At 44.0% G+C, this 17,974-nt stretch overlaps 1 protein-coding gene across 2 annotated transcripts in view; it reads right to left on the bottom strand.

Moving 5' to 3' along the window:
- The window catches only part of LOC149435830 (guanylate-binding protein 1-like), a 113,725-nt gene that overhangs the window by 29,180 nt on the left and 66,571 nt on the right, over positions 1-17,974 (bottom strand). The window lies entirely within an intron of this gene.

Raw genomic sequence — 17,974 nt, 5'->3', positions numbered from 1 at the left:
GAGAGAGCAGAGTCTCGGAGGCCAAGAGAGTGGAGTTTTTTGAGGAGGAGGGGATGGTCAACAGTATCAAAAGCCGCAGAGAGGTCAAGTAGTAAGAGTACGGAGTAGTGGCCATTGGTTGGGATGAGTACGGAGTAGTGGCTATTGGTTGGGATGAGTACGGAGTAGTGGCTATTGGTTGGGATGAGTACGGAGTAGTGGCTATTGGTTGGGATGAGTACGGAGTAGTGGCCATTGGTTTTAGCTGTTAGTAGATCATTAGTGATTTTTAGTAAGGCAGTTTCAGTGGAGTGTAGTGGGCGGAAGCCAGACTGTAAAGGGTGTAGAAGGTTTTTGTCAGTGAGATGGGAGCTCAGGCGATTGTAGACTAAGCGTTCTAAGAGTTTAGAGGTAAATGGCAGCAGGGAGATGGGTCTTAAGTTGTTCAGGTTGGTGGGGTCCAGGGAGGGCTTTTTAAGTATGGGAGTGATGTGTGCCTGCTTTAGAGGGGAGGGGAAGGCACCAGTAGAGAGGAAGAGATTAAAGATGTGAGTGAGGGAGCATAGGATAGAAGAAGAGGATGACTGTAGTAGTTGTGAGGGGCCAGGATCCAGGGGACAGGTGGTGAGATGGGCTTCTGAGAAAACCTTAGTGACCTCTTCGGTAGTAGCAAGGTCAAAAGAGGAAAGTGTTGAGGGAGGTTTAGTATAAGGTATGCTAAGTGGGATGGATGTCTGTGCAGTGGAGATGCCCCTACGAATTGCATCAATCTTGTTTGTGAAATTATATGCAATCTCGTAAGCAGTGAGTGAGGTACTGGGTGGAGGTGGAGAAAGTAGAGAGTTAAAAGTAGAGAAGGGACAAAGAGGACTGGATGACAAGCTATTGATGAGAGTGACAAAATAGGCTTGTTTGGCAGCATGGAGGGAGGAATTGTATGTTAAGAAAGCAGATTTATATCGGGTGAAAGCTTGCTGAGATTTTGTTTTACGCCACAATCGCTCCAGCGTGCGACTATGTCATTTAAGATTTCTGGTGTTGTCAGTCTGCCACGGATGTAATGGTCTGGACCTGATGCTTCGTGTAGTTAGAGGAGCAAGTGAGTCTAATGCGGATGAAAGTGAACTGTTGTAGACAGCAGTGGCCAGGTCAGGACAGGACAGGGGAGAGATTCTGTCATAGAGTTGGTCAGTTGCAGAGTGGAAAGGAGCCGGGTTCAAGTTGTGAAGGTTTCTGCGGGTAATTGTTTGCTGCTTGGAGGGATAGGTGTTTGAAGACGAGGACGCTGTGAAGGTGATGAGATTGTGATCAGAGAGAGGAAAGGGGGTGTTTGTGAGGTTGTAGGGAGTACAAAGATGGGAGAAAACAAGGTCTAATGTATTCCCATCAGAGTGAGTGGAGGACTGTATACATTGTGCTAATGGAAAAGATGAGGTTATGTTGAAGAGTTGGGATGTAGCCGGGTTGTTCACATTAATAGGGATGTTATAATCTCCAAGAATGATAGTGGGTATTTCAGAGGAGAGAAAGTAGGGTAGCCAGGCAGAGAAATCATCAAGAAACCGGGACACCGGTCCAGGAGGCTGATAGATCACTGCAATCCTCAGTGAAATGCGAGAAAACAGCCAAATGCAGTGAGTCTCGAAGGAAGAGAAGGAGGGTTATGGAGGACTTGAAAGGTGCTCAGTGGGGATAGAAGCAAACCAACTCCACCTCCTTTCCGACCACTGGGTCTGGGTGAGTCGGTCCAGAGAGGGCCTCCATAGGAAAGTGCTGCGGGGGAAGAAGAATCTGCTGCTTGAAGCCAGGCTTCTGTACTTACTAGTAGGTTAAGGGAGCGGGAGACAAAAAGGTCATGGACAGAGGTGAGCTTATTACAGACAGAGCGGGCATTCCAGAGTGCACATGAAAAAGAGAGGGTGGTTTTTAGGAGCATGGAGATTGATATTAAATTGAGCAGATGGCAGCTATTCCCGGGGAAAAGAGGGTGCCTGGTGTGGGGGTGAGCTAGTGGAGGACCAGGGTTTGGGGAGATATCCCCAGAGGTTAGAAGGAGGGTGAGGAAAGGGATGTATATGGGTTACATGCCTTCCTGTCCTGGTGTTTGGGTCAGCAGGTGAGCAAAGTATCAGCATGAGGTGATGAAAGCAGTAGTAGGGAGATGATAAAAGTGAGGGTGAGATGTATAAGCTTTGGGGTGGAGCAGAGGGGTAAAGAAATGAGATTTTGGGACCACAGGATAGTAATATGAAAAAGAGGAATAGAGTCGGCATATTAAAAAGGTAGATGGAATGGGACTCAAACTTGTAGGAGATGTTTCCCAGGGTGTTTGCTTCCAGTCCATCCAGCGTGCAGTAGAGTTATTTGTTGTATCCTCCTGCTGCTTGAGTTATCTTGCTTTAGTTAAACTGCTGTGGTCAACTGCTGCTTCACACTGCAGCATCAAACACACTCACGCATTGATTATCTCCTTATAATGGCATCTGCAAGTGGATGGGATATATTAGGCAGCAAGTGAACATGTTGTCCCTGAAGTTGATGTGTTGAAAACTGAAAAAATGCACAAGCATAAGGATTTGAGTGACAGTGACAAGGGCCAAATGGCTAGACAACTGGGTCAGAGCAACTCTAAAACTGCAGCTCTTGTGGGATGGGATGTTCCTGTAGGGTTGCCACCTCATCCCTTTAAAATAGAACACATATTAATGACACAGGTTCTGAGGCTCATTTATTGCAGATAAGGCACTAATTGAGTTGAATCACCACCTTGATCAGCCACAGAATCTGTGTGATGGGATGTTCCTTTAGGGTTGCCACCTCATCCCTTTAAAAAGAAGTCCTTGCTGTGTCCTTGCTGTGTCCCTGTGGGGGACACAGCAAACATGTGGAAGAAGGGGCTCTGGTCAGATGAGATGAAAACTGAACTTTTTGGCCTAAAAACAGAACGCTATGTGTGGTGGAAAACTAACACTGCACATCACCCTGAACACACCATCCCCACCGTGAAACATGGTGGTGCAGCATCATGTTGTGGGGATGATTTTCTTCAGCTGGGACAGGGAACCTGGTCAGAGTTGATGGGAAGATGGATGGAGCCAAAAAAGGGCAATCTTAGAAGAAAACCTGTTAAAGTCTGCAAAATACTTGATGTCAGTGACCCCAAGTCAGTACCCCCCAATGTCAGAATGTCCGCCGCAGTCCCGCAGTCCCACCATAAGTTGCTGATCGCCGCCATAAGTCGCTGATCGCCGCCATTATTAGTATAAAAGTCGCTGATCGCCGCCATTTGTAAACGCTATAACTTTCACGTAAACCAATTAATTTACACGTATTGGGTTTTTTTTTTTACCAAAGACATGTCACAGAATGCATTTTGGCTGAAATTTATGATTAAATTTGATTTTTAGATTTTTTTTTTACTGGACATGTTTTATAGCAAAAAGTCCAAAATATTGTTTTTTTTTCCTCAAAATTGTCAGCCTTTTTTTTATAGCGCAAAAAATAAAAACCGCACAGGCGACCAAATACCACCGAAAGAAAGCTCAATTTGTGGGGAAAAAAAGGATGTAAATTTCATTTATGTACCGTATTGCATGACCGTGCAATTGTCCGTTAAACTTGCACAGCGCTGTATAGCAAAAAAATGGCGTAAATTGCAGTATCTATACCATAGTTTGTAGATGCTATAACTTCACAAAAAGCAATCAATATACACTTATTGGGATTTTTTCTACCAAAAACATGGAGCAGAATACATTTTGGCCTACATTTCTAACCAACTTTGAGTTTACTATATATTTTTTATAGCTGAAAGTAGAAAATATTGTTTTTCTTCAAAATGTTTGGCCTTTTTTTGTTTATAGCGTGAAAAATAAAAGCGCACAGATGATCAAATACCACCGAAAGAAAGCTCTATTTGTGTGAAAAAAAGGACGTAAATTTCGTTTGGGTGCAGCATTGCATGACCGCGCAATTATCAGTTGAATTAGTGCAGCGCCGAGTAGCAAAAAGAGGCGTGGTCATTAAGGGGGGTAAATCCTCTGGAGCTCAAGTGGTTAAAAGTGTGGCATGCATTTATATTCAGCCCCCTTTACTCTGATACCCCTAAATAAAATCTAGTGGAAACAATTGCCTTCAGAAGTCCACCAATTAGTAAATAAAGTTCACCTGTGTGTAATTTAATCTCAGTATAAATACAGCTGATCTGTGAAATCCTCAGAGGTTTGTTAGAGAACATTAGTAAACAAACAGCATCATGATGGCCAAGGAACATACCAGACAGGTCAGGGACAAAATTGTGGAGAAGTTTAAAGCAGGGTTAGATTATAAAAATCTCCCAAGCTTTGACCATCTCACGGAGCACTGTTCAATCCATCATCCGAAAATGGAAAGAGTATGGCACAACTGCCAACCTACCAAGACATGGCCGTCCACCTAAACTGACAGGCCGGGAAAGGAGAGCATTCATCAGAGAAGCAGCCAAGAGGCCAATGGGAGCTCTGGAGGAGCTGCAGAGATCACAGCTCAGGGGGGAGAATCTGTCCTCAGGACAACTATTAGTCGTGCACTCCACAAATCTGGCCTTTATGGAAGAGTGGCAAGAAGAAAGCCATTGTTGAAAGAAAGACATAAGAAGTCCTTGCTGTGTCCTTGCTGTGTCCCTGTGGGGGACACAGCAAACATGTGGAAGAAGGGGCTCTGGTCAGATGAGATGAAAACTGAACTTTTTGGCCTAAAAACAGAACGCTATGTGTGGTGGAAAACTAACACTGCACATCACCCTGAACACACCATCCCCACCGTGAAACATGGTGGTGCAGCATCATGTTGTGGGGATGATTTTCTTCAGCAGGGACAGGGAACCTGGTCAGAGTTGATGGGAAGATGGATGGAGCCAAAAAAGGGCAATCTTAGAAGAAAACCTGTTAAAGTCTGCAAAATACTTGAGACTGGAGTGGAGGTTCACTTTCCAGCAGGACAATGACCCGAAACATCCAGCCAGAGCTACAATGGAATGGTTCAGATCAAAGCATCTTCATGTGTTAGAATGGCCCAGTCACAGTCCAGACCTAAATCCAATGGAGAATCTGTGGCCAGACTTGAAAATTGCTGTTCCCAGACGCCCTCAATCCAATCTGACAGAGCTTCAGCGATTCTGCAAAGAAGAATGGGCAGAAATGTCCCTCTCTAGATGTGCAAAGCTGGGAGAGACGTCCCCAAAAAGACTTGCAGCTGGAATTGCAGCCAAAGGTGGTCCTACAAAGTATTGACTCTGGGGGGGGGGGGCTGAATACAAATGCCACCACTCTTTTCACAGATTTATTGGTCACAGATGTTGAAAACCATTTCTCATTTTCCTTCCACTTCACAATTATGTGCCACTTTTTGTCGGTCTATCACATCCAATCCCAATAAAATAATGTTTTTGGTTGTAACATGACAAAATGGGGAAAGTGTCAGGGGGTAGGAAGACTTTTTCAAGGCACTGTAGCTTACTGGAACTTTGGCAAAGTGGTGTGTTAAAAACAGGATACTTCTAACCTGTAAGTAACATCTGGAATTTTCTGATAGTAATATTATTATTGTGAAAACATAAAAAGGGGGTCAGTGCTACAGAAAAGGCAAGAAAATAAAAGAAATGGGTAGCTTGCAATAGGTAAATATACAGTACTTAAACCAACAAAGAAAATAATGCAGCGCCTCTCAATATAAAATATTACAAGCCTAAAACAAGTGCTATAAAAACAACATTTGTACTGTGCAAAAAACATCCACAATACTCAAAAATGGCAAATACGTCTAAAAAAAAGTCCAGTGCAGAAAAGTCTAAAATAGGTAATAAACACCACTGCAAAGAAAGTGTCTTCCACCAACTAATAGAAATCCTCTCCACCATATGTGAGCAACAGAGCTAACAGCAACAGTCAACAGTGCCACCCATCAGTGTCACCTATCAGTGCCACCTATCAGTTCCCATCATTGTTGCATATCAGTGCCGCCTCTTCAGTGCCACCTATCAGCTCCCATCAGTGCTGCCTATCAGTGCAGCCTCATCAACGCACATCAGTGAAGGAGAAAAATTACCTGTTTGCAAAATTTTATAATAGAAACAAAGAAAAACTTCAGAACCATCAGTGCCGCCTATCAGTTCCCATCATCAGTGCCGCCGCCTCATCAGTGCCCATCATCAGTGCCGCCGCCTCATCAGTGCCCATCAGTGCCACCTATCCATACCACCTCATCAGTGCTGCCTATCAGTGCCCATCAGTGCCACCTATCAAGGGCTAAAATTTAAAATCCTATTACAAGACAATTTCATGGTAGAGTTCATAGAGGCCCTGACTAGGAATGATGCTCTGCTGGACCTGGTAATCTCAAGCCATGCTGAGCTTATTACGAATGTCCACATAAAAGAACATCTGGGTAGCAGTGACCATAATATGATTTCATTTATTGTTAGCTGTAAACAACAAGCATATACTGGACAGATAAAAACACTCAACTTTAGGAGAGCAGGTTTTCCAAGGATGAAAGCTGTTCTTCAAGGCTTAGACTGGGGAGGAAATATTGGCATCAATGAGCACGGAACAAAAATGGGAGTTCTTCAAAATGACTGTATGTGAACATATTTCAAAATATATTCCCATGGGCAATATGTTTAACCCTTTCCCTGCCAGGGCCGTACACTGTACGAACCAGACAGCAGGGGGTCTTATACACAATCCAGTGGCTATATCCACCGGCATTATGTATAAATCTGACAGGCAGACTCCTCCACTGCTGCAAATTGCTTCCACATCCCCAGGTTCTGGTGAACCCCCCCCCCCTCGCAGGCGCACTCCCACTATTTATTTGGGCCTCGCTTGCACATCTGCGGGCCTGGGAAGCGCCATGGTGGGTGCCAGTGGGTGGAGGGGAAAGAGAGTTTGCTCCCCTCCCCTTCTTCTTTGTGTGACCTGGAAGGTGAAGTCCATGGCATCACTTCTGGGTCATGACTGTCACTTTCCTGGCTAGAATAGCCAGCGAAAGATGTATTGCAATGCGGAAGAGACATGAGTCTCATTATTAGTACTGATCACTGTATTGGTGTCACTGGTGATGTCAGTGGCAGTTAGTCAATTCTCACTCAGTGTCAGAATGCCCGCCGCAGTCCCACAGTCCTGCTATAAGTTGCTTTACTAGTATAAAAGATAAATAAATAAAAATTCCAATATATATATATATATACAGCCATTTGTAAACGCTATAACTTTCACGTAAGTCAATTAATTTACACGTATTGGGATTTTTTTTAGCAAAGACACGGAGCAGAATACATTTTGGCCTAAATTTATGATGAAATTTGATTTTTAAATTTTTTTTACTGGATAAGTTTTATAGCAAAAAGTTAAAAATATTGTTTTGTTTTTTTCCAAATTGTCGTTTTGGTTTTTTTTTATAGCGCAAAAAAAAAAAAAAACGCACAGGCGATCCAATACCACCAAAAGAAAGCTCCATTGGTGGGAAAAAAGGCATAAATTTCATTTGGGTGCAGCACTGTCAGTTAAAGTAACGCAGTGTATTATAGCAAAAAATGGCCTGGTCAAGAAGGGGGGTAAACCCTCTGGAGGGCAAGGTGGTTAAAAAGGGATCAAAGTCTTTACCAAATAACTCAGATGTTTTAGATTAAGGTGATATTAAAGGTTTTGTTTTTGTTTTTTTAATTAATATTATTATTATTATTATACAGTATTTATATAGCGCCAAAAGGTTTGCTCAGCGCTGTACATTATAGTGGGGGACAGAACATGAGACAATACAGGAACAACACAAAACACGAGGGGTTCAAGGGCCCTGCTCCTTGGAGCTTACAATCTAGGAGGGAGGGGGTAGAGGTACAGGAGGAAGTGGCTGTGGGGGATGGAGTGGTAGGAGGAGTGGAGGAGATCGGCTGTTAGGTGAGGGTGGGGTAGGCTTCCCTGAAGAGATGGGTTTTCAGGGTGCGCCTAAAGGTGAGGAGGGTAGGTGACAGTCTGATGGCTTGGGGTAGTGAGTTCCAGAGGATGGGGAGAATCCTGGAGAAGTCCTGCAGTCGGGCGTGGGAGGTGGAGACCAGGGAGCTAGAAAGTAGGAGGTCTTGTGAGGAGCGAAGAGTACGGGTTGGGTGGTATTTGGGTATCAGGTCGGTGAGGTAGTTTGGGGAAGCTTTGTATGTCTGTGTTAGAAGTGTGAATTTAATGCGTCGGGCAATGGGAAGCCAGTGGAGGGAATGACAGAGGAGGGTGGCAGAAGCAGAGCAGTTGGTAAGGTGGATGAGTCTGACCACTGAGTTCAGGATAGACTGAAGCGGGGATAGCCTGTGATGAGGTAGGCCGGTGAGGAGGGAGTTGCAGTAGTCCAGACGTGAGATATAAGGGAGTGAATGAGTTGTTTAGTAGTGTCTGGGGTTAGGAACGGATGTATTTTGGAGATGAGAGGTGGAGCCTGCATGAGCTTGCTAACGATTGGACATCTCATACTTACCTACTGTGTAATGGTTTTGCACAGAGCAGTCCCGATCCTCTTCTTCTCCCACCAGTGCTTCTGGTTCCTCCCGTTGATCAGTGCCCCCAGTAGCAAGGCGCTTCCATGAAACACACAGAGCCGTAGCTCAGCCCTGCCCTGCTCTCTTCTCATTAGCTCACTGGCTGTGATTGACATTGCTGACACAGGGATTACTGTGTCATTGTCAATGAGGAGAATGAGATCCAGGACAGGTGAGGCTCCTGTGCACATTGCTGGATCAAGAGGTACTGTCACGTACCTGAGAGAAGTCTGAATTGACAAGGTCAGCCTCTCTTGTATCTCCAACCCAGGCCCCACTGAAGGTGAAACAGATGGTGCTGATGGACAGGAGGAACACGAGTGCCTGTGGATGTTGATTGTGGAACTTGCAGCTGGTGATGTAACCTCGGTAAATCAGATCGGGCATCCAGTCAGGAACAGAGGAGATGCCGGAACGGCCAACTGAGGTTAAGGAAACACTCCACTGGAACTGCAAGATCTGGGTACGTGGTTGCCGAAACTTTTGGTAAGCGTGAGGCCGAAGCACACCGTGACAACCGGAGCTGATGTAATGACAGCCAGGACAGGCACTCGGCAGGACTGTAGAGCCAAAACTGGAACCAGAAGCGTAGTCAGAGTAATAGCCAGGGTCAGCAACGAGCAGGCGATGAGGTACCAAAACATCAGACAGGGACGAGGTCAGGAGGAAGCCAGGATCAGAAACTGATGAGCAGAAGCATAAATAGGATCCAAGAGCAGGTCAATGGCAAGCCGGGTCAGTAACTGATACACACAGGATCCAGCAGGAAACAGAAAGTTAGCTGAAGACCAGTCAGCAGTGACAGAGAGTAAGAGCTTCCTTTAAATAGTCTGTCTGGTGCCAGAAACAGTGGGCACGCTCCCGTGTGTGTGTACCCGTGTGCGTGCATTTTTGTGCGCATGCGCGAGCCTACGCTCATTTCTATTAGCCAGTTGCCGTACAGGAAATCCTTTACAGGTAGCTCGTGAAAGTATTTGGGTTGGGGGGAGCTGTGCGGGGAACAACACACAGAAGGTTTTTTTTACTTTTATGCATAGAATGGATGAAGGTAAAAAACCTTCAGCCTTTACAACCACTTTAACTTTTATAGTTGGGAAGATACGGGAGAGTTTTATAAAAGATCACATCGGCTGTCGATTTAGTTTACTTGGATTTTGCAAAAGCGTTTGACACAGTGCCCCACACACGGCTAATGTGTACGGGAAAGTCTAAAGGCTGGAAAAATCTGTATGTAAATGGATAGAAAACTGGCTAAAAGATCGTATTCAGAGAGCAAAGAGTAGTGGTTAATGATTCATACTCTGAATGGTCTAGTGTTATCAGTGGTGTACCCCAAGGTTCAGTGTCATCAGTGGTGTACCCCAAGGTTCAGTGTCATCAGTGGTGTACCCCAAGGTTCAGTGTCATCAGTGGTGTACCCCAAGGTTCAGTGTTATTAGTGGTGTACCCCAAGGTTCAGTGTTATTAGTGGTGTACCCCAAGGTTCAGTGTTATTAGTGGTGTACCCCAAGGTTCAGTGTTATTAGTGGTGTACCCCAAGGTTCAGTGTTATTAGGGGGGTACTCCAAGGTTCAGTGTTATTAGTGGTGTACCCCAAGGTTCAGTGTTATTAGTGGTGTACCCCAAGGTTCAGTGTTATTAGTGGTGTACCCCAAGGTTCAGTGTTATCAGTGGTGTACCCCAAGGTTCAGTGTTATTAGTGGTGTACCCCAAGGTTCAGTGTTATTAGGGGGGTACTCCAAGGTTCAGTGTTGGGACCCTTACTTTTTAACCTCCCTGGCGGTCTAACTAATCAATATTTTTGAATGTCAAAGCGGTACATTGTTTTGCATGGAAATTTGTTGTTTTATATTGTAGGCCTGTAATTCTTAGGAATAACTCACTGGAATCTGTCCGAACAAGAGTCTAGTAAACATCCCGGGTATGATAAAGTTTACAAAATCATAAATTATAATATAATAAATAATTATAAAAAATAATAATATAATAATAATACATTTAATTCAATAATATAATCAAACCAAAAACACTGAAATGTGAAATAGAGCGCCAAGTTCGCACATCGCTGAGCAAAGTCGTAGAATCGTTTTCAGTGTCTGATGAGGAATTTCCCCCACCAATCATTATCACTCAATTCTGCAAGTGGTTCTGATTTACTATCGCTGTTCTCTAGCCGGTCTAAAACCGAGTCTGACCTAAAGGGACGCTTTTTGGACGCCATGGACGTTTCTCAGTTTCCAGGTAGAAAGAACAGTAAAAATGCAGGCAGGGCGCCGGACAAAGCACTCGGGACAACATGGTTTGATGCAGTAATGTAATACTATCAGATTACAATGTATTGTGTGTATGTCATATTTTTACTATTTTGAATCTCCTGCCGGTTCCACCCCCCTATGTATCGACACTCGCAAGGAAACGGAACCCGGAAGACAGATGCTGGCATTGGGCGGAGGACACAGCGGTTTCGCAGAACAAGGTAAGGATTGGGGGATAGCACTAGAAGCACTATGGAGTAATCCCAAGTGTGGCTCAGGGTTACAGCTTATGGTACTGTAAATTAACCCTGAGCCGCACTTGGGATTTATAATACCAGACCCTATATCGTTTATAAATATATTAACCTTCCTTGCAGTAATCCCATTTCAGTCTTTGCAGATGACACCGAGCTGTTCCGGGGAATAACGTCCTTACAGGATGTCTCCAACTTAAAAGCCGACCTCAATGTTCTGTGTAATTGGGGGACTATGGGGCCAATGAGGGTTAATGTTGATAAATGTAAGGTTCTGCACTTGGGGGCTAAGAATATGCATCCACCATACATACTAGGGGGGTACAACTGGGGGGGTCAATAGTGTAGAAGATTCTGGGGGGTTTAACGGTGGAGAAGGATCTGGGAGTTTTGGGAGATCACAAGCTTAATAGTGGCATGCAATGCCAAGCTTCAGGTTCTGAAGCGAGCAAAATCCTCTCTTGTATTAGAAGTATAGACTCAAGAAAGAGAGATATCATTCCCCATTCCTGACCACCCCCCCCCCCCCCACGCAACAAATCATTAGTAATACCTCATCTGGAATATGCAGTTCAGTTTTGGGCACCAATTCACAAAAAGAACATTGGGGAACTGGAGAAAGTACAGAGAAGGGCAACTAAACTGATAAGAGGCATGGAGGAGCTCAGCTATGAGGAAAGATTAGAGGAATTGAATGTATTCTTTCTTGAGAAGAGATTAAGGGGGATACGAACACCATGTATAATACATATGTGGTCCATATAGTGAATTTGGTGTTGAGGTATTCACTTTAAGGTCATCACAGAGAACAATGGGGCACGCTTTACATCTGGAGGAAAAAAGATTTAATCTCCAAATATGGAAAGTTTTCTTCACAGTAAGAACACGTGGAATAGACTTCCTCAAGAGTTGGTTCTGACCTGCTCAGTAGATAGTTTTAAGAAAGCCCTGGATTCTTTCCTAAATGCACAAAATATAACTGGATACTAATATTTATAGGTAAAGTTGATCCACGGAATATCCAATCAGGAAGGATATTTTTTTCCGCCTACTGGAGCAAATTGGATCGTGCTTCATTTTTTATTTTTCCTTCCTCTGGATCAACTGTGGCTACTGGATTGTTTAACCTCCCTGGCGGTATTCCCAAGTGTAGCTCGGGGTAAAGTTGCAGCACCACAAGCGGTAACCCTGAGCTACACTCGGGCTTACTCTGCGGCGCTGCGCCAGCATCTGTTCTTCACTTACCTTGTCCTGCGCTCCCGCGATGTCCCCCCTGCAGTGTCCCCGATAATGTACTCCGGCGGATGCCGGCATCTGTCATCTGGGTTCCGTCCCCTGCGAGCGTCGGGACGTATGGGGGACGGAACTGGCGGGAAATGTGAAAATGACATATTGTGACATTCACTAAAATCACTAAAATCACTAAAATCACATAGTATAACATTCCTGTATCAAACCATTTCACATACATTTTGTCCCGAGTGCTTTGTCCGGCGCCCTGCCTGCATTTTTACTGTTCTTTCTGCCTGGAAACTGAGAAACGTCCATGGCGTCCAAAAAGCGTCCCTTTACGTCAAAAGCGGTTTTAGACCGGCTAGAGAACAGCGATAGTAAATCAGAACCACTTGCAGAATTGAGTGATAATGATTCGTGGGGGAAATTCCTCATCAGACACTGAAAACGATTCTGCGACTTTGCTCAGCGATGTGCGAACTTGGCGCTATATTTCACATTTCAGTGTTTTTGGTTTGATTATATTATTGAATTACATTTATTATTATATTATTATTTTTTATGCTAATTTATTAAATTATAATTTATGATTTTGTGTTTCAAATTTTAACATACCCGGGATGTTCACTAGACTCTTGTTTGGACAGATTTCAGTGAGTTATTCCTAAAAATTACAAGCCTACAATAAAAAAAATACATATTTCCATGCAAAAAAATGTACCGCTTTGAGCACAGAAATATGGACATAATCAGACAGCTATGGGAGGTTGAATGGAGGTTTTCTATTTGTGTGTTTATGTGTGTGTTTTTTTCTCTATGGGTTAAACTAGGTGGATTGGTGTCTTTTTTCAACCAGACTAACTATGAATCTATGTAGCAATCAAGCATCTGTGGGATGTGTTGTAAAAATTAGTCTCATCCATGGAGGCTCCACCTTGCAACTTACAGAACATAAAGGATCTGCTACTGAAAGCTTGGTGCCAGATACCACAGAATACCTTCAGAGGTCTAGTGCCTCGAAAATGTTATGGTGGGTGGGTCATAATGGCAGTATATGCATATACTGTACATATGGGCCTGCTCAAGTAAAGCAGGGACCAGGAAGGTTGGAAGGGTGTGGGGAAGGTGCACAATGTTAGTTCATTTTAAAAAAAAATTTCTGTAAGATAAAAAAAAAACCCAACCCTTTAAATGCATGGTGAATGGCTGCACTGTGTAGTGTAAGTGAGATTTAGCCCATGGTATCATAAATATTCCTCAATATTTATGATGAACCTTGTGGTGAACCCCCTGTATTTGCTCTCGTGAAGTCTTCTCTTGATTGTAGACTTTGACAGTGATATGCCCACCTCCTGGAGAGTGTCCTTCACTTGTCTGGTTGTTGTGAATGGGTTTTTCTTTACCATAGAGAGGATCACCCACCACTGTTGTCTTCCGTGGATGTCCATGCCCTTATGTTGCTGAGCTCACCAGTGCGTTTTTCTTGACTGAGAATGTACCAAACTGTTGATTTGGCCACTCCTAATGTTGCTGCGATCTCTCTGATGGATTTGTTTCCTTTTTAAAGCCTTACAATGACCTGTTTCACTCGCATTGGACAGCTCCTTTGAACGCATGATATAGGTTTACAGCAATAGATTCCAACTGCAAATCCCGCACTTAGAATCAACTCCAGACATTTTACCTGCTTAATTGATGACAAAATAACAAAAGGAGTAGCCCACACCTGGCCATGAAACAGCTTTTGATTCAACTGTCCAATTATTTTTGGTCCCTTGAAAAAGGGGGTGTGGCTACTCTTAAGAGCTGTAATTCCTAAATCCCTAAACCCTTCCTTCAATTTGAATGTACATACCCTCAAATTAAACCTGAGTGTGCGCACTGTCCACCCATATCCATCATACAACTATAGATTGAATATGTTTTGCTAAATACCTGAAAAAATCTAAAATTGTGCCTGTGTCCAAATATATATGGACCTAACTGTGTGTGTGTGTATATATATATATATACACATACACACACACATATATACACTTTTGTTTTGAAGAAGATCTTCCATGGCCCTGTATTATTTCTTTTACGTTGTAAATTTGATATGAATTAAAACCAAAGGTTAATCGATGGACTGCGAAGTGTTGATGACTTAAAGTGGTTGTATACCCTTACATATATCAAGTGAAGTGACTGACTTCAGATGGTACACAGAGATGAAACAAATCTTCCCACATATGTTGTACCTGTTTATCTGCAGCCCTCTCTTCTCTACAGTTGCAAGAAAAAAGTATGTGAACCCCTTGGGATTACGTGGAGTTTTGCATGAATTGGGCATAAAATGTGCTCTGAACGTCATCTAAGTCACAACAATAGAAGAACACAGTCTGCTGAACATAATACTACACAAACATTAGATGTTGCCATGGTTTAATTGCACATAACATGTAAACATTCACAGTGCAGGGAGGAAAAAGTATGTGAGGCCCTAGCTTAATGACTTCTCCCAGAGCTAATTGGAGCCAGGAGTGAGCCAACCTTGACTCCAATCAGTGTGATGATATTGGATGTGTTGCTGACAGCTGTCCTGCCCTTAAAAAACACACACCTGTTTTGGGTTTACTGGTTTCAAGAAGCACTGTCTGATGTGAACCATGCCTCGCAGAAAAGAGCTCTCAGAAGACCTACGATCAAGAATTGTTGACTTGCATGAAGCTGGAAAGGGTTACAAAAGTATCTCCAAAAGCCTTGATGTTCATGTGCCCACGGTAAGACAGACTGTCTACAAATGGAGAAAGTTTAGCACTGTTGCTACTCTCCCTAGGCGTGGTCGTCCTGTAAAAATGACTGCAAGAGCACAGCGCAGAATGCTGCATAAGGTAAAGAAGAATCCCAGAGTGTCAGCTAAAGACCTACAGAAATCTCTGGCACATGCTAACATTTTTGTTGACACATCTACAATAAGGAAAACATTAAACAAGAATGGAGTACATGGGAGGACACCACGGAGGAAGCCATTGCTGTCCAAAAAGAAGATTGCAGCACGTTTGAAGTTTGCAAAAGAGCACCTGGATGTTCCACAGCACTACTGGCAAAATATACTGTGGACAGATGAAACCAAGATTGAGTTGTTTGGGAAGAACACACAACACTATGTGTGGAGAAAAAAAGGCCCAGCACACCAACATCAAAACCTCATCCCCACTGTGAAACATGGCGAAGGGAGCATCATGGTTTGGGGCTGCATTGCTGCCTCAGGGCCTGGACGGATTGTTGTCATTGATGGGAAAATGAATTCCAGAGTTTATCAAGACATTTTGCAGGAAAACGTACGACCATCTGTCCGCCAACTGAAGCTCTGCAGAGGATGGGTGATGCAACAGGACAATGACCCAAAGCATACAAGTAATTCAACAAAACAATGGCTGCAACAGCACAGAATACGCCTTCTGGAGTGGCCCAGTCAGAGTCCTGACCTCAACCCCATTGAAATGCTGTGGCATGACCTTAAGGGAGCGGTTCACACCAGACATCCCAAGAATATTGCTACACTGAAACAGTTTTGTGAAGAGGAGTGGTCCAAAATGACTCCAGATCGTTGTGCAGGTCTGATCTGCAACTACAGGAAACGTTTGCTTGAGGTTATTGCTGCCAAAGGAGGGTCAACCAGTTATTAAGTCCAAAGGTTCACATACTTTTTCCTCCCTGCACTGTGAATGTTTACGTGTTATGTGCAATTAAACCATGGCAACAGCTAATGTTTGTGTAGTATTATGTTCAGCAGACTGTGTTCTTCTATTGTTGTGACTTAGATGACATTCAGAGCACATTTTATGCCCAATTCATGCAAAACTCCACGTAATCCCAAGGGGTTCACATACTTTTTCTTGCAACTGTATATCTGTTCAAAGTGTTCAAAATGCTGAATTATAAAGCATGTCTGAGAGTTCAGAAAAAAGGGGGCGGAGAGCTGAAGTTACACACTGCCGAGATCAGTGAGGAGAGTTCTGAGAGCTGATCGGAGGGAAGGGACACCCCCACTCCCTTCACACAGCACACAGGAACAGAGCTGAGGCTGTCAATCAGCTGGAGCTCCCTCCCAGTCATCATTTTTCTCTTGGTGTCAGTAAAACTTGTCAGAAGTGACTTATGCTGATGCCTGGGCAAAGAGGCAGCAGACAGAAATGACACATAGTACTCTGGATTGACATAAGCAGACACTATAGAGAGATATGCTTTGTTAATATTACATGTCTGAGGTTAACAAGCGCATATTTTTCATGTAATTAAAGCACAGGAGTGGCAGAAAAATCAGTAAGAATAGTGACAACACCTAAAGAGTCACAATTAAGTAACACACCAATAATTGCAACATAGGCAGTACATGGCTCATGCAGGGAGCACAGGGTTCCTTAGCTGCCCACTGGACAGGTAAGCATATATCATATTCATTTACATTGTGCCTGTCATTGACTTCTTATACCAAAGAAACAAAGTAATTTCCTAAATTGTTTTTACCAGCACTTGCTCCTTTAAGATAGTTTATTCAGTTTATAAATGTATTTATATATTTATTTATAAATGTAAATGTGGATGGCACCCAACCATCCACACGATGTAAAAGAAAACGTGATTCATCAGACCAGGCCACCTTCTTTCATTGCTCTGTGGTGCAGTTCTGATGCTGACGTGTCCAATGTAGGCACTTTTGGCTGTGGACACGGGTCAGCATGGGCACCCAGACTGGTCTACAGCTACACAACCCCATACACAACAGACTGCGATGCACTGAGTGTTCTGACACCTTTCTATCAAAGCCAATATTGCTGCCCCCTTCAGAACTAGTATGAGCTAAAGTATGTCTTCTATTGGATTGGACTTTGCAGGCCAGCCTTCGCTTCCTCACGCGCATCAGTGAGACTTGGCTGCTCATAACGCTGTTCCCAGTTTGCCAGTTTTCCTGCCTTGGATCACTTTTGGTCGGTCCTGACCACTGCAGACCAGAAACATCCCACAAGAGCTGCAGTTTTGGGGTTGCTCTGACCCAGTCGTCTAGACATTACAATTTGGCCCTTGTCAAAGTTGCTCAAATCCTTACGCTTGCCCATTTTTCTTCTTTAACCACCTCCCGCTTGCCATATAGCAATATGACGGACGCAAGGCGGTTCTCTCATTCTGGGAGGATGTCATATGACGTCCTCCCATTCTCACCGCGCATGCGCGGACACAGCAGATCACCGATCATGGAAAGAGCCGAAGATGTCGGCTTGGTCATGTGATCAGCTGTGTCCAATCACAGCTGACCACATGTAAACAGGGAAATGCCGGTTATCGGCATTTCTCTCCTCACGAGCTGTCACACTGACAGAGGAGAGGAGAGCCGGTAATCGGCTTTCCGCAGAGGGGACATGTGCACTGATCATCAGTGTACCCCAGCAGTGCCACCTGTCAGTGTTCATCAGTGCCTTGTATCAGTGCTCATCAGTGCTTCGTGCCAGTGCCCATCAGTGCCACATCAATGCCACATATCAGTGCCCATCTGAGCTGCCTTTCAATGTCACCCATCAGTGCCAGTCAGTGCCACCTATCAATGCCAATCAGTGCCACCTATCAGTGCTGCCAATCAGTGCCACCTATCAGTGCCAGTCAGTGCTGCCTATCAGTGCGCATCAGTGCTGCCTATCAGTGCGCATCAG

Source organism: Staurois parvus, unplaced genomic scaffold, assembly GCF_062004578.1.
Source record: "Staurois parvus isolate SC_StPar_1 unplaced genomic scaffold, SC_StPar_1.0 ptg001462l, whole genome shotgun sequence".
In the NCBI taxonomy this organism is placed as follows: Eukaryota; Metazoa; Chordata; class Amphibia; order Anura; family Ranidae; genus Staurois; species Staurois parvus.
Note: the sequence above shows the minus strand (reverse complement) of the source record. Positions and strands in the feature narration are given on the sequence as shown.